This window comes from Cololabis saira, unplaced genomic scaffold, assembly GCF_033807715.1.
Source record: "Cololabis saira isolate AMF1-May2022 unplaced genomic scaffold, fColSai1.1 scf041, whole genome shotgun sequence".
NCBI lineage: Eukaryota > Metazoa > Chordata > Actinopteri > Beloniformes > Belonidae > Cololabis > Cololabis saira.
In genome coordinates, this window is record NW_026906205.1 from 85,801 (window position 1) to 97,500 (window position 11,700).

The window sequence follows — 11,700 nt, forward strand, 5'->3', positions numbered from 1 at the left end:
TAGTACTTGGATGGGAGACCGCCTGGGAATACCAGGTGCTGTAAGCTTTTTCAACCAGCAGAGAGCGCTCTCGCTTAATCTACCCACACATATTTCAACGTGGTAACAGCGACAGCTCACGTCCTAAAGTGTTTTGCACATGGTTAAGGCACTTTAACTCCAACAAATAAAACCAACAAATCAATGACTTATATTCTATGACTTATCTTCAACTCCATATAAGAGGTATTTCAAGCTGCAGCTTCTGCTTACGGCCATACCAGCCTGGATGCGCCCGATCTCGTCTGATCTCGGAAGCTAAGCGGGGTCGGGCATGGTTAGTACTTGGATGGGAGACCACCTGGGAATACCAGGTGCTGCAAGCTTTTTCAACCAGCAGAGAGCGCTCTCGCTTAATCTACCCACACAAATTTCAACGTGGTAACAGCGACAGCTCACGTCCTAATGTGTTTTGCACATGGTTAAGGCACTTTAACTCCAACAAATAAGCGCTTCTAAATTATTATCACCAACAAATCAATGACTTATATTATATGACTTATCTTCAACTCCATATAAGAGGTATTTCAAGCAGCAGATTCTGCTTACGGCCATACCAGCCTGGATGCGCCCGATCTCGTCTGATCTCGGAAGCTAAGCAGGGTCGGGCCTGGTTAGTACTTGGATGGGAGACCGCCTGGGAATACCAGGTGCTGTAAGCATTTTCAACCAGCAGAGAGCGCCCTCGCTTAATCTACCCACACATATTTCAACGTGGTAACAGCGACAGCTCACGTCCTAATGTGTTTTGCACATGGTTAAGGCACTTTAACTCCAACAAATAAAACCAACAAATCAATGACTTATATTGTATGACTTATCTTCAATTCCATATAAGAGGTATTTCAAGCAGCAGATTCTGCTTACGGCCATACCAGCCTGGATGCGCCCGATCTCGTCTGATCTCGGAAGCTAAGCAGGGTCGGGCCTGGTTAGTACTTGGATGGGAGACCGCCTGGGAATACCAGGTGCTGTAAGCATTTTCAACCAGCAGAGAGCGCCCTCGCTTAATCTACCCACACATATTTCAACGTGGTAACAGCGACAGCTCACGTCCTAAAGTGTTTTGCACATGGTTAAGGCACTTTAACTCCAACAAATAAAACCAACAAATCAATGACTTATATTCTATAACTTATCTTCAACTCCATATAAGAGGTATTTCAAGCTGCAGCTTCTGCTTACGGCCATACCAGCCTGGATGCGCCCGATCTCGTCTGATCTCGGAAGCTAAGCAGGGTCGGGCCTAGTTAGTACTTGGATGGGAGACCGCCTGGGAATACCAGGTGCTGTAAGCTTTTTCAACCAACAGAGAGCGCTCTCGCTTAATCTACCCACACATATTTCAACGTGGTAACAGCGACAGCTCACGTCCTAAAGTGTTTTGCACATGGTTAAGGCACTTTAACTCCAACAAATAAGCGCTTCTAAATTATTATCACCAACAAATCAATGAATTATATTATATGACTTATCTTCAACTCCATATAAGAGGTATTTCAAGCTCCAGCTTCTGCTTACGGCCATACCAGCCTGGATGCGCCCGATCTCGTCTGATCTCGGAAGCTAAGCAGGGTCGGGCCTGGTTAGTACTTGGATGGGAGACCGCCTGGGAATACCAGGTGCTGTAAGCTTTTTCAACCAGCAGAGAACGCTCTCGCTTAATCTACCCACACATATTTCAACGTGGTAACAGCGACAGCTCACGTCCTAAAGTGTTTTGCACATGGTTAAGGCACTTTAACTCCAACAAATAAAACCAACAAATCAATGACATATATTCTATGACTTATCTTCAACTCCATATCAGAGGTATTTCAAGCTGCAGCTTCTGCTTACGGCCATACCAGCCTGGATGCGCCCGATCTCGTCTGATCTCGGAAGCTAAGCAGGGTCGGGCCTGGTTAGTACTTGGATGGGAGACCGCCTGGGAATACAAGGTGCTGTAAGCTTTTTCAACCAGCAGAGAACGCTCTCGCTTAATCTCCCCACACATATTTCAACGTGGTAACAGCGACAGCTCACGTCCTAAAGTGTTTTGCACATGGTTAAGGCACTTTAATTCCAAACAAATAAAACCAACAAATCAATGACTTATATTCTATGACTTATCTTCAACTCCATATAAGAGGTATTTCAAGCAGGAGCTTCTGCTTACGGCCATACCAGCCTGGATGCGCCCAATCTCGTCTGATCTCGGAAGCTAAGCAGGGTAGGGCCTGGTTAGTACTTGGATGGGAGACCGCCTGGGAATACCAGGTGCTGTAAGCTTTTTCAACCAGCAGAGAGCGCTCTCGCTTAATCTACCCACACATATTTCAACGTGGTAACAGCGACAGCTCACGTCCTAAAGTGATTTGCACATGGTTAAGGCACTTTAACTCCAACAAATAAGCGCTTCTAAATTATTATCACCAACAAATCAATGACTTATATTATATGACTTATCTTCAACTCCATATAAGAGGTATTTCAAGCTTCAGCTTCTGCTTACGGCCATACCAGCCTGGATGTGCCCGATCTCGTCTGATCTCGGAAGCTAAGCAGGGTCGGGCCTGGTTAGTACTTGGATGGGAGACCGACTGGGAATACCAGGTGCTGTAAGCTTTTTCAACCAGCAGAGAACGCTCTCGCTTAATCTACCCACACATATTTCAACGTGGTAACAGCGACAGCTCACGTCCTAAAGTGTTTTGCACATGGTTAAGGCACTTTAACTCCAACAAATAAAACCAACAAATCAATGACTTATATTCTATGACTTATCTTCAACTCCATATAAGAAGTATTTCAAGCTGCAGCTTCTGCTTACGGCCATACCAGCCTGGATGCGCCCGATCTCGTCTGATCTCGGAAGCTAAGCAGGGTCGGGCCTGGTTAGTACTTGGATGGGAGACCGCCTGGAAATACCAGGTGCTGTAAGCATTTTCAACCAGCAGAGAGCGCTCACGCTTAATCTACCCACACATATTTCAACGTGGTAACAGCGACAGCTCACGTCCAAAAGTGTTTTTCACATGGTTAAGGCACTTTAACTCCAACAAATAAGCGCTTCTAAATTATTATCACCAACAAATCAATGACTTATATTATATGACTTATCTTCAACTCCATATAAGAGGTATTTCAAGCAGCAGCTTCTGCTTACGGCCATACCAGCCTGGATGCGCCCGATCTCGTCTGATCTCGGAAGCTAAGCAGGGTCGGGCCTGCTTAGTACTTGGATGGGAGACCACCTGGGAAAACCAGGTGCTGTAAGCTTTTTCAACCAGCAGAGAGCGCTCTCGCTTAATCTACCCACACATATTTCAACGTGGTAAGAGCGACAGCTCACGTCCTAAAGTGTTTTGCACATGGTTAAGGCACTTTAACTCCAACAAATAAAACCAACAAATCAATGACTTATATTATATGACTTATCTTCAACTCCATATCAGAGGTATTTCAAGCTGCAGCTTCTGCTTACGGCCATACCAGCCTGGATGCGCCCGATCTCGTCTGATCTCGGAAGCTAAGCAGGGTCGGGCCTGTTTAGTACTTGGATGGGAGACCGCCTGGGAATACCAGGTGCTGTAAGCTTTTTCAACCAGCAGAGAACGCTCTCGCTTAATCTACCCACACATATTTCAACGTGGTAACAGCGACAGCTCACGTCCTAAAGTGTTTTGCACATGGTTAAGGCACTTTAATTCCAAACAAATAAAACCAACAAATCAATGACTTACATTCTATGACTTATCTTCAACTCCATATAAGAGGTATTTCAAGCTGCAGCTTCTGCTTACGGCCATACCAGCCTGGATGTGCCCGATCTCGTCTGATCTCGGAAGCTAAGCAGGGTCGGGCCTGGTTAGTACTTGGATGGGACACCGCCTGGGAATACCAGGTGCTGTAAGCATTTTCAACCAGCAGAGAGCGCTCTCGCTTAATCTACCCACACATATTTCAACGTGGTAACAGCGACAGCTCACGTCCAAAATTGTTTTTTACATGGTTAAGGCACTTTAACTCCAACAAATAAGCGCTTCTAAATTATTATCACCAACAAATCAATGACTTATATTATATGACTTATCTTCAACTCCATATAAGAGGTATTTCAAGCAGCAGCTTCTGCTTACGGCCATACCAGCCTGGATGCGCCCGATCTCGTCTGATCTCGGAAGCTAAGCAGGGTTGGGCCTGGTTAGTACTTGGATGGGAGACCGCCTGGGAATACCAGGTGCTGTAAGCATTTTCAACCAGCAGAGAGCGCTCTCGCTTAATCTACCCACACATATTTCAACGTGGTAACAGCGACAGCTCACGTCCTAAAGTGTTTTGCACATGGTTAAGGCACTTTAACTCCAACAAATAAGTGCTTCTAAATTATTATCACCAACAAATCAATGACTTATATTATATGACTTATCTTCAACTCCATATAAGAGGTATTTCAAGCAGCAACTTCTGCTTACGGCCATACCAGCCTGGATGCGCCCGATCTCGTCTGATCTCGGAAGCTAAGCAGGGTCGGGCCTGGTTAGTACTTGGATGGGAGACCGCCTGGGAATACCAGGTGCTGTAACCATTTTCAACCAGCAGAGAGCACTCTCGCTTAATCTACCCACCCATATTTCAACGTGGTAACAGCGACAGCTCACGTCCTAAAGTGTTTTGCACATGGTTAAGGCACTTTAACTCCAACAAATAAAACCAACAAATCAATGACTTATATTCTATGACTTATCTTCAGCTCCATATAAGAGGTATTTCAAGCTGCAGCTTCTGCTTACGGCCATACCAGCCTGGATGCGCCCGATCTCGTCTCATCTCGGAAGCTAAGCAGGGTCGGGCCTGGTTAGTACTTGGATGGGAGACCGCCTGGGAATACCAGGTGCTGTAAGCTTTTTCAACCAGCAGAGAGCGCTCTCGCTTAATCTACCCACACATATTTCAACGTGGTAACAGCGAAAGCTCACGTCCTAAAGTGTTTTGCACATGGTTAAAGGCACTTTAACTCCAACAAATAAGCGCTTCTAAATTATTATCACCAACAAATCAATGACTTGTATTATATGACTTATCTTCAACTCCATATAAGAAGTATTTCAAGCTGCAGCTTCAGCTTACGGCCATACCAGCCTGGATGCGCCCGATCTCGTCTGATCTCGGAAGCTAAGCAGGATCGGGCCTGGTTAGTACTTGGATGGGAGACCGCCTGGGAATACCAGGTGCTGTAAGCTTTTTCAACCAGCAGAGAGCGCTCTCGCTTAATCTACCCACACATATTTCAACGTGGTAAGAGCGACAGCTCACGTCCTAAAGTGTTTTGCACATGGTTAAGGCACTTTAACTCCAACAAACAAAACCAACAAATCAATGACTTATATTCTATGACTTATCTTCAACTCCATATCAGAGGTATTTCAAGCTGCAGCTTCTGCTTACGGCCATACCAGCCTGGATGCGCCTGATCTCGTCTGATCTCGGAAGCTAAGCAGGGTCGGGCCTGGTTAGTACTTGGATGGGAGACCGCCTGGGAATACCAGGTGCTGTAAACTTTTTCAACCAGCAGAGAGCGCTCTCGCTTAATCTACCCACACATATTTCAACGTGGTAACAGCGACAGCTCACGTCCTAAAGTGTTTTTCACATGGTTAAGGCACTTTAACTCCAACAAATAAGCGCTTCTAAATTATTATCACCAACAAATCAATGACTTATATTCTATGACTTATCTTCAACTCCATATAAGAGGTATTTCAAGCAGCAGCTTCTGCTTACGGCCATACCAGCCTGGATGCGCCCGATCTCGTCTGATCTCGGAAGCTAAGAAGGGTCGGGCCTGGTTAGTACTTGCATGGGAGACCGCCTGGGAATACCAGGTGCTGTAAGCATTTTCAACCAGCAGAGAGCGCTCTCGCTTAATCTACCCACACATATTTCAACGATGTAACAGCGAAAGCTCACGTCCTAAAGTGTTTTGCACATGGTTAAGGCACTTTAACTCCAACAAATAAAACAAACAAATCAATGACTTATATTCTATGACTTATCTTCAACTCCATATAAGAGGTATTTCAAGCTGCAGCTTCTGCTTACGGCCATACCAGCCTGGATGCGCCCGATCTCGTCTGATCTCGGAAGCTAAGCAGGGTCGGGCCTGGTTAGTACTTGGATGGGAGACCGCCTGGGAATACCAGGTGCTGTAAGCTTTTTCAACCAGCAGAGAGCGCTCTCGCTTAATCTACCCACACAAATTTCAACGTGGTAACAGCGACAGCTCATGTCCTAAAGTGTTTTGCACATGGTTAAGGCACTTTAACTCCAACAAATAAGCGCTTCTAAATTATTATCACCAACAAATCAATGACTTATATTCTATGACTTATCTTCAACTCCATATAAGAGGTATTTCAAGCTGCAGCTTCAGCTTACAGCCATACCAGCCTGGATGCGCCCGATCTCGTCTGATCTCGGAAGCTAAGCAGGGTCGGGCCTGGTTAGTACTTGGATGGGAGACCGCCTGGGAATACCAGGTGCTGTAAGCTTTTTCAACCAGCAGAGAGCGCTCTCGCTTAATCTACCCACACATATTTCAACGTGGTAACAGCGACAGCTCACGTCCTAAAGTGTTTTGCACATGGTTAAGGCACTTTAACTCCAACAAATAAAACCAACAAATCAATGACTTATATTCTATGACTTATCTTCAACTCCATATCAGAGATATTTCAAGCTGCAGCTTCTGCTTACAGCCATACCAGCCTGGATGCGCCCGATCTCGTCTGATCTCGGAAGCTAAGCAGGGGCGGGCCTGGTTAGTACTTGGATGGGAGACCGCCTGGGAATACCAGGTGCTGTAAGCTTTTTCAACCAGCAGAGAACGCTATCGCTTAATCTACCCACACATATTTCAACGTGGTAACAGCGACAGCTCACGTCCTAAAGTGTTTTGCACATGGTTAAGGCACTTTAATTCCAAACAAATAAAACCAACAAATCAATGACTTACATTCTATGACTTATCTTCAACTCCATATAAGAGGTATTTCAAGCTGCAGCTTCTGCTTACGGCCATACCAGCCTGGATGCGCCCGATCTCGTCTGATCTCGGAAGCTAAGCAGGGTCGGGCCTGGTTAGTACTTGGATGGGAGACCGCCTGGGAATACCAGGTGCTGTAAGCATTTTCAACCAGCAGAGAGCGCTCTCGCTTAATCTACCCACACATATTTCAACGTGGTAACAGCGACAGCTCACGTCCAAAAGTGTTTTTCACATGGTTAAGGCACTTTAACTCCAACAAATAAGCGCTTCTAAATTATTATTACCAACAAATCAATGACTTATATTATATGACTTATCTTCAACTCCATATAAGAGGTATTTCAAGCAGCAGCTTCTGCTTACGGCCATACCAGCCTGGATGCGCCCGATCTCGTCTGATCTCGGAAGCTAAGCAGGGTCGGGCCTGCTTAGTACTTGGATGGGAGATCACCTGGGAATACCAGGTGCTGTAAGCTTTTTCAACCAGCAGAGAGCGCTCTCGCTTAATCTACCCACACATATTTCAACGTGGTAACAGCGACAGCTCACGTCCTAAAGTGTTTTGCACATGGTTAAGGCACTTTAACTCCAACAAATAAAACCAACAAATCAATGACTTATATTCTATGACTTATCTTCAACTCCATATAAGAAGTATTTCAAGCTGCAGCTTCTGCTTACGGCCATACCAGCCTGGATGCGCCCGATCTCGTCTGATCTCGGAAGCTAAGAAGGGTCGGGCCTGGTTAGTACTTGGATGGGAGACCGCCTGGAAATACCAGGTGCTGTAAGCATTTTCAACCAGCAGAGAGCGCTCACGCTTAATCTACCCACACATATTTCAACGTGGTAACAGCGACAGCTCACGTCCAAAAGTGTTTTTCACATGGTTAAGGCACTTTAACTCCAACAAATAAGCGCTTCTAAATTATTATCACCAACAAATCAATGACTTATATTATATGACTTATCTTCAACTCCATATAAGAGGTATTTCAAGCAGCAGCTTCTGCTTACGGCCATACCAGCCTGGATGCGCCCGATCTCGTCTGATCTCGGAAGCTAAGCAGGGTCGGGCCTGCTTAGTACTTGGATGGGAGACCACCTGGGAAAACCAGGTGCTGTAAGCTTTTTCAACCAGCAGAGAGCGCTCTCGCTTAATCTACCCACACATATTTCAACGTGGTAAGAGCGACAGCTCACGTCCTAAAGTGTTTTGCACATGGTTAAGGCACTTTAACTCCAACAAATAAAACCAACAAATCAATGACTTATATTATATGACTTATCTTCAACTCCATATCAGAGGTATTTCAAGCTGCAGCTTCTGCTTACGGCCATACCAGCCTGGATGCGCCCGATCTCGTCTGATCTCGGAAGCTAAGCAGGGTCGGGCCTGTTTAGTACTTGGATGGGAGACCGCCTGGGAATACCAGGTGCTGTAAGCTTTTTCAACCAGCAGAGAACGCTCTCGCTTAATCTACCCACACATATTTCAACGTGGTAACAGCGACAGCTCACGTCCTAAAGTGTTTTGCACATGGTTAAGGCACTTTAATTCCAAACAAATAAAACCAACAAATCAATGACTTACATTCTATGACTTATCTTCAACTCCATATAAGAGGTATTTCAAGCTGCAGCTTCTGCTTACGGCCATACCAGCCTGGATGTGCCCGATCTCGTCTGATCTCGGAAGCTAAGCAGGGTCGGGCCTGGTTAGTACTTGGATGGGAGACCGCCTGGGAATACCAGGTGCTGTAAGCATTTTCAACCAGCAGAGAGCGCTTTCGCTTAATCTACCCACACATATTTCAACGTGGTAACAGCGACAGCTCACGTCCAAAATTGTTTTTTACATGGTTAAGGCACTTTAACTCCAACAAATAAGCGCTTCTAAATTAATATCACCAACAAATCAATGACTTATATTATATGACTTATCTTCAACTCCATATAAGAGGTATTTCAAGCAGCAGCTTCTGCTTACGGCCATACCAGCCTGGATGCGCCCGCTCTCGTCTGATCTCGGAAGCTAAGCAGGGTTGGGCCTGGTTAGTACTTGGATGGGAGACCGCCTGGGAATACCAGGTGCTGTAAGCATTTTCAACCAGCAGAGAGCGCTCTCGCTTAATCTACCCACACATATTTCAATGTGGTAACAGCGACAGCTCACGTCCTAAAGTGTTTTGCACATGGTTAAGGCACTTTAACTCCAACAAATAAAACCAACAAATCAATGACTTATATTCTATGACTTATCTTCAGCTCCATATAAGAGGTATTTCAAGCTGCAGCTTCTGCTTACGGCCATACCAGCCTGGATGCGCCCGATCTCGTCTCATCTCGGAAGCTAAGCAGGGTCGGGCCTGGTTAGTACTTGGATGGGAGACCGCCTGGGAATACCAGGTGCTGTAAGCTTTTTCAACCAGCAGAGAGCGCTCTCGCTTAATCTACCCACACATATTTCAACGTGGTAAGAGCGACAGCTCACGTCCTAAAGTGTTTTGCACATGGTTAAGGCACTTTAACTCCAACAAATAAAACAAACAAATCAATGACTTATATTCTATGACTTATCTTCAACTCCATATAAGAGGTATTTCAAGCTGCAGCTTATGCTTACGGCCATACCAGCCTGGATGCGCCCGATCTCGTCTGATCTCGGAAGCTAAGCAGGGTCGGGCCTGGTTAGTACTTGGATGGGAGACCGCCTGGGAATACCAGGTGCTGTAAGCTTTTTCAACCAGCAGAGAGCGCTCTCGCTTAATCTACCCACACATATTTCAACGTGGTAACAGCGACAGCTCACGTCCTAAAGTGTTTTGCACATGGTTAAGGCACTTTAACTCCAACAAATAAGCGCTTCTAAATTATTATCACCAACAAATCAATGACTTGTATTATATACTTATCTTCAACTCCATATAAGAAGTATTTCAAGCTGCAGCTTCAGCTTACGGCCATACCAGCCTGGATGCGCCCGATCTCGTCTGATCTCGGAAGCTAAGCAGGGTCGGGCCTGTTTAGTACTTGGATGGGAGACCGCCTGGGAATACCAGGTGCTGTAAGCTTTTTCAACCAGCAGAGAGCGCTCTCGCTTAATCTACCCACACATATTTCAACGTGGTAACAGCGACAGCTCACGTCCTAAAGTGTTTTGCACATGGTTAAGGCACTTTAACTCCAACAAATAAAACCAACAAATCAATGACTTATATTCTATGACTTATCTTCAACTCCATATCAGAGGTATTTCAAGTTGCAGCTTCTGCTTACGGCCATACCAGCCTGGATGCGCCCGATCTCGTCTGATCTCAGAAGCTAAGCAGAGTCGGGCCTGGTTAGTACTTGGATGGGAGACCGCCTGGGAATACCAGGTGCTGTAAGCTTTTTCAACCAGCAGAGAGCGCTCTCGCTTAATCTACCCACACAAATTTCAACGTGGTAACAGCGACAGCTCATGTCCTAAAGTGTTTTGCACATGGTTAAGGCACTTTAACTCCAACAAATAAGCGCTTCTAAATTATTATCACCAACAAATCAATGACTTATATTCTATGACTTATCTTCAACTCCATATAAGAGGTATTTCAAGCTGCAGCTTCAGCTTACGGCCATACCAGCCTGGATGCGCCCGATCTCGTCTGATCTCGGAAGCTAAGCAGGGTCGGGCCTGGTTAGTACTTGGATGGGAGACCGCCTGGGAATACCAGGTGCTGTAAGCTTTTTCAACCAGCAGAGAGCGCTCTCGCTTAATCTACCCACACATATTTCAACGTGGTAACAGCGACAGCTCACGTCCTAAAGTGTTTTGCACATGGTTAAGGCACTTTAACTCCAACAAATAAGCGCTTCTAAATTATTATCACCAACAAATCAATGACTTGTATTATATACTTATCTTCAACTCCATATAAGAAGTATTTCAAGCTGCAGCTTCAGCTTACGGCCATACCAGCCTGGATGCGCCCGATCTCGTCTGATCTCGGAAGCTAAGCAGGGTCGGGCCTGTTTAGTACTTGGATGGGAGACCGCCTGGGAATACCAGGTGCTGTAAGCTTTTTCAACCAGCAGAGAGCGCTCTCGCTTAATCTACCCACACATATTTCAACGTGGTAAGAGCGACAGCTCACGTCCTAAAGTGTTTTGCACATGGTTAAGGCACTTTAACTCCAACAAACAAAACCAACAAATCAATGACTTATATTCTATGACTTATCTTCAACTCCATATCAGAGGTATTTCAAGCTGCAGCTTCTGCTTACGGCCATACCAGCCTGGATGCGCCCGATCTCGTCTGATCTCGGAAGCTAAGCAGGGTCGGGCCTGGTTAGTACTTGGATGGGAGACCGCCTGGGAATACCAGGTGCTGTAAACTTTTTCAACCAGCAGAGAGCGCTCTCGCTTAATCTACCCACACATATTTCAACGTGGTAACAGCGACAGCTCACGTCCTAAAGTGTTTTTCACATGGTTAAGGCACTTTAACTCCAACAAATAAGTGCTTCTAAATTATTATCACCAACAAATCAATGACTTATATTATATGACTTATCTTCAACTCCATATAAGAGGTATTTCAAGCAGCAGCTTCTGCTTACGGCCATACCAGCCTGGATGCGCCCGAT

General features: G+C 45.5%; 36 non-coding genes across 36 annotated transcripts in view; all 36 read left to right on the forward strand.

Annotated features, from left to right (window-relative positions):
- The first annotated feature begins 246 nt into the window (after nt 1-246).
- LOC133431324 (5S ribosomal RNA) lies at nt 247-365 on the forward strand. Its single transcript, XR_009775711.1, has one exon. It is a non-coding gene; the product is annotated as a 5S ribosomal RNA (ribosomal RNA).
- A 217-nt stretch (nt 366-582) lies between these two features.
- Nucleotides 583-701, forward strand: LOC133431571 (5S ribosomal RNA). The gene has a single exon (XR_009775917.1). It is a non-coding gene; the product is annotated as a 5S ribosomal RNA (ribosomal RNA).
- A 199-nt stretch (nt 702-900) lies between these two features.
- LOC133431572 (5S ribosomal RNA) lies at nt 901-1,019 on the forward strand. The gene has a single exon (XR_009775918.1). It is a non-coding gene; the product is annotated as a 5S ribosomal RNA (ribosomal RNA).
- A 199-nt stretch (nt 1,020-1,218) lies between these two features.
- On the forward strand, nt 1,219-1,337 carry LOC133431779 (5S ribosomal RNA). Its single transcript, XR_009776114.1, has one exon. It is a non-coding gene; the product is annotated as a 5S ribosomal RNA (ribosomal RNA).
- A 217-nt stretch (nt 1,338-1,554) lies between these two features.
- Nucleotides 1,555-1,673, forward strand: LOC133431789 (5S ribosomal RNA). The gene has a single exon (XR_009776123.1). It is a non-coding gene; the product is annotated as a 5S ribosomal RNA (ribosomal RNA).
- Nucleotides 1,674-1,872: 199 nt separating this feature from the next.
- On the forward strand, nt 1,873-1,991 carry LOC133431900 (5S ribosomal RNA). The gene has a single exon (XR_009776229.1). It is a non-coding gene; the product is annotated as a 5S ribosomal RNA (ribosomal RNA).
- A 200-nt stretch (nt 1,992-2,191) lies between these two features.
- On the forward strand, nt 2,192-2,310 carry LOC133431829 (5S ribosomal RNA). The gene has a single exon (XR_009776161.1). It is a non-coding gene; the product is annotated as a 5S ribosomal RNA (ribosomal RNA).
- A 217-nt stretch (nt 2,311-2,527) lies between these two features.
- Nucleotides 2,528-2,646, forward strand: LOC133431828 (5S ribosomal RNA). Its single transcript, XR_009776160.1, has one exon. It is a non-coding gene; the product is annotated as a 5S ribosomal RNA (ribosomal RNA).
- A 199-nt stretch (nt 2,647-2,845) lies between these two features.
- Nucleotides 2,846-2,964, forward strand: LOC133431841 (5S ribosomal RNA). The gene has a single exon (XR_009776172.1). It is a non-coding gene; the product is annotated as a 5S ribosomal RNA (ribosomal RNA).
- A 217-nt stretch (nt 2,965-3,181) lies between these two features.
- Nucleotides 3,182-3,300, forward strand: LOC133431774 (5S ribosomal RNA). The gene has a single exon (XR_009776110.1). It is a non-coding gene; the product is annotated as a 5S ribosomal RNA (ribosomal RNA).
- Nucleotides 3,301-3,499: 199 nt separating this feature from the next.
- LOC133431679 (5S ribosomal RNA) lies at nt 3,500-3,618 on the forward strand. Its single transcript, XR_009776019.1, has one exon. It is a non-coding gene; the product is annotated as a 5S ribosomal RNA (ribosomal RNA).
- A 200-nt stretch (nt 3,619-3,818) lies between these two features.
- LOC133431884 (5S ribosomal RNA) lies at nt 3,819-3,937 on the forward strand. Its single transcript, XR_009776214.1, has one exon. It is a non-coding gene; the product is annotated as a 5S ribosomal RNA (ribosomal RNA).
- Nucleotides 3,938-4,154: 217 nt separating this feature from the next.
- On the forward strand, nt 4,155-4,273 carry LOC133431765 (5S ribosomal RNA). Its single transcript, XR_009776101.1, has one exon. It is a non-coding gene; the product is annotated as a 5S ribosomal RNA (ribosomal RNA).
- A 217-nt stretch (nt 4,274-4,490) lies between these two features.
- On the forward strand, nt 4,491-4,609 carry LOC133431852 (5S ribosomal RNA). The gene has a single exon (XR_009776183.1). It is a non-coding gene; the product is annotated as a 5S ribosomal RNA (ribosomal RNA).
- Nucleotides 4,610-4,808: 199 nt separating this feature from the next.
- LOC133431982 (5S ribosomal RNA) lies at nt 4,809-4,927 on the forward strand. Its single transcript, XR_009776307.1, has one exon. It is a non-coding gene; the product is annotated as a 5S ribosomal RNA (ribosomal RNA).
- A 218-nt stretch (nt 4,928-5,145) lies between these two features.
- On the forward strand, nt 5,146-5,264 carry LOC133431753 (5S ribosomal RNA). The gene has a single exon (XR_009776090.1). It is a non-coding gene; the product is annotated as a 5S ribosomal RNA (ribosomal RNA).
- Nucleotides 5,265-5,463: 199 nt separating this feature from the next.
- LOC133431896 (5S ribosomal RNA) lies at nt 5,464-5,582 on the forward strand. Its single transcript, XR_009776225.1, has one exon. It is a non-coding gene; the product is annotated as a 5S ribosomal RNA (ribosomal RNA).
- A 217-nt stretch (nt 5,583-5,799) lies between these two features.
- LOC133431961 (5S ribosomal RNA) lies at nt 5,800-5,918 on the forward strand. Its single transcript, XR_009776287.1, has one exon. It is a non-coding gene; the product is annotated as a 5S ribosomal RNA (ribosomal RNA).
- A 199-nt stretch (nt 5,919-6,117) lies between these two features.
- Nucleotides 6,118-6,236, forward strand: LOC133431801 (5S ribosomal RNA). Its single transcript, XR_009776134.1, has one exon. It is a non-coding gene; the product is annotated as a 5S ribosomal RNA (ribosomal RNA).
- Nucleotides 6,237-6,453: 217 nt separating this feature from the next.
- On the forward strand, nt 6,454-6,572 carry LOC133431553 (5S ribosomal RNA). Its single transcript, XR_009775900.1, has one exon. It is a non-coding gene; the product is annotated as a 5S ribosomal RNA (ribosomal RNA).
- A 199-nt stretch (nt 6,573-6,771) lies between these two features.
- On the forward strand, nt 6,772-6,890 carry LOC133431713 (5S ribosomal RNA). Its single transcript, XR_009776051.1, has one exon. It is a non-coding gene; the product is annotated as a 5S ribosomal RNA (ribosomal RNA).
- A 200-nt stretch (nt 6,891-7,090) lies between these two features.
- LOC133431573 (5S ribosomal RNA) lies at nt 7,091-7,209 on the forward strand. The gene has a single exon (XR_009775919.1). It is a non-coding gene; the product is annotated as a 5S ribosomal RNA (ribosomal RNA).
- A 217-nt stretch (nt 7,210-7,426) lies between these two features.
- Nucleotides 7,427-7,545, forward strand: LOC133431927 (5S ribosomal RNA). Its single transcript, XR_009776254.1, has one exon. It is a non-coding gene; the product is annotated as a 5S ribosomal RNA (ribosomal RNA).
- Nucleotides 7,546-7,744: 199 nt separating this feature from the next.
- Nucleotides 7,745-7,863, forward strand: LOC133431302 (5S ribosomal RNA). Its single transcript, XR_009775690.1, has one exon. It is a non-coding gene; the product is annotated as a 5S ribosomal RNA (ribosomal RNA).
- Nucleotides 7,864-8,080: 217 nt separating this feature from the next.
- On the forward strand, nt 8,081-8,199 carry LOC133431775 (5S ribosomal RNA). Its single transcript, XR_009776111.1, has one exon. It is a non-coding gene; the product is annotated as a 5S ribosomal RNA (ribosomal RNA).
- Nucleotides 8,200-8,398: 199 nt separating this feature from the next.
- Nucleotides 8,399-8,517, forward strand: LOC133431680 (5S ribosomal RNA). The gene has a single exon (XR_009776020.1). It is a non-coding gene; the product is annotated as a 5S ribosomal RNA (ribosomal RNA).
- A 200-nt stretch (nt 8,518-8,717) lies between these two features.
- LOC133431699 (5S ribosomal RNA) lies at nt 8,718-8,836 on the forward strand. Its single transcript, XR_009776038.1, has one exon. It is a non-coding gene; the product is annotated as a 5S ribosomal RNA (ribosomal RNA).
- A 217-nt stretch (nt 8,837-9,053) lies between these two features.
- Nucleotides 9,054-9,172, forward strand: LOC133431873 (5S ribosomal RNA). The gene has a single exon (XR_009776203.1). It is a non-coding gene; the product is annotated as a 5S ribosomal RNA (ribosomal RNA).
- A 199-nt stretch (nt 9,173-9,371) lies between these two features.
- Nucleotides 9,372-9,490, forward strand: LOC133431983 (5S ribosomal RNA). Its single transcript, XR_009776308.1, has one exon. It is a non-coding gene; the product is annotated as a 5S ribosomal RNA (ribosomal RNA).
- A 199-nt stretch (nt 9,491-9,689) lies between these two features.
- LOC133431812 (5S ribosomal RNA) lies at nt 9,690-9,808 on the forward strand. Its single transcript, XR_009776145.1, has one exon. It is a non-coding gene; the product is annotated as a 5S ribosomal RNA (ribosomal RNA).
- Nucleotides 9,809-10,024: 216 nt separating this feature from the next.
- LOC133431681 (5S ribosomal RNA) lies at nt 10,025-10,143 on the forward strand. The gene has a single exon (XR_009776021.1). It is a non-coding gene; the product is annotated as a 5S ribosomal RNA (ribosomal RNA).
- Nucleotides 10,144-10,342: 199 nt separating this feature from the next.
- On the forward strand, nt 10,343-10,461 carry LOC133431984 (5S ribosomal RNA). Its single transcript, XR_009776309.1, has one exon. It is a non-coding gene; the product is annotated as a 5S ribosomal RNA (ribosomal RNA).
- Nucleotides 10,462-10,678: 217 nt separating this feature from the next.
- LOC133431825 (5S ribosomal RNA) lies at nt 10,679-10,797 on the forward strand. Its single transcript, XR_009776157.1, has one exon. It is a non-coding gene; the product is annotated as a 5S ribosomal RNA (ribosomal RNA).
- A 216-nt stretch (nt 10,798-11,013) lies between these two features.
- LOC133431682 (5S ribosomal RNA) lies at nt 11,014-11,132 on the forward strand. Its single transcript, XR_009776022.1, has one exon. It is a non-coding gene; the product is annotated as a 5S ribosomal RNA (ribosomal RNA).
- Nucleotides 11,133-11,331: 199 nt separating this feature from the next.
- Nucleotides 11,332-11,450, forward strand: LOC133431720 (5S ribosomal RNA). The gene has a single exon (XR_009776058.1). It is a non-coding gene; the product is annotated as a 5S ribosomal RNA (ribosomal RNA).
- Nucleotides 11,451-11,667: 217 nt separating this feature from the next.
- The window catches only part of LOC133431857 (5S ribosomal RNA), a 119-nt gene continuing 86 nt past the window's right edge, over nt 11,668-11,700 (forward strand). The window contains exon 1 of the ribosomal RNA XR_009776187.1: nt 11,668-11,700. This exon is cut by the window's right edge and continues 86 nt beyond it. This is a non-coding gene — a ribosomal RNA (5S ribosomal RNA).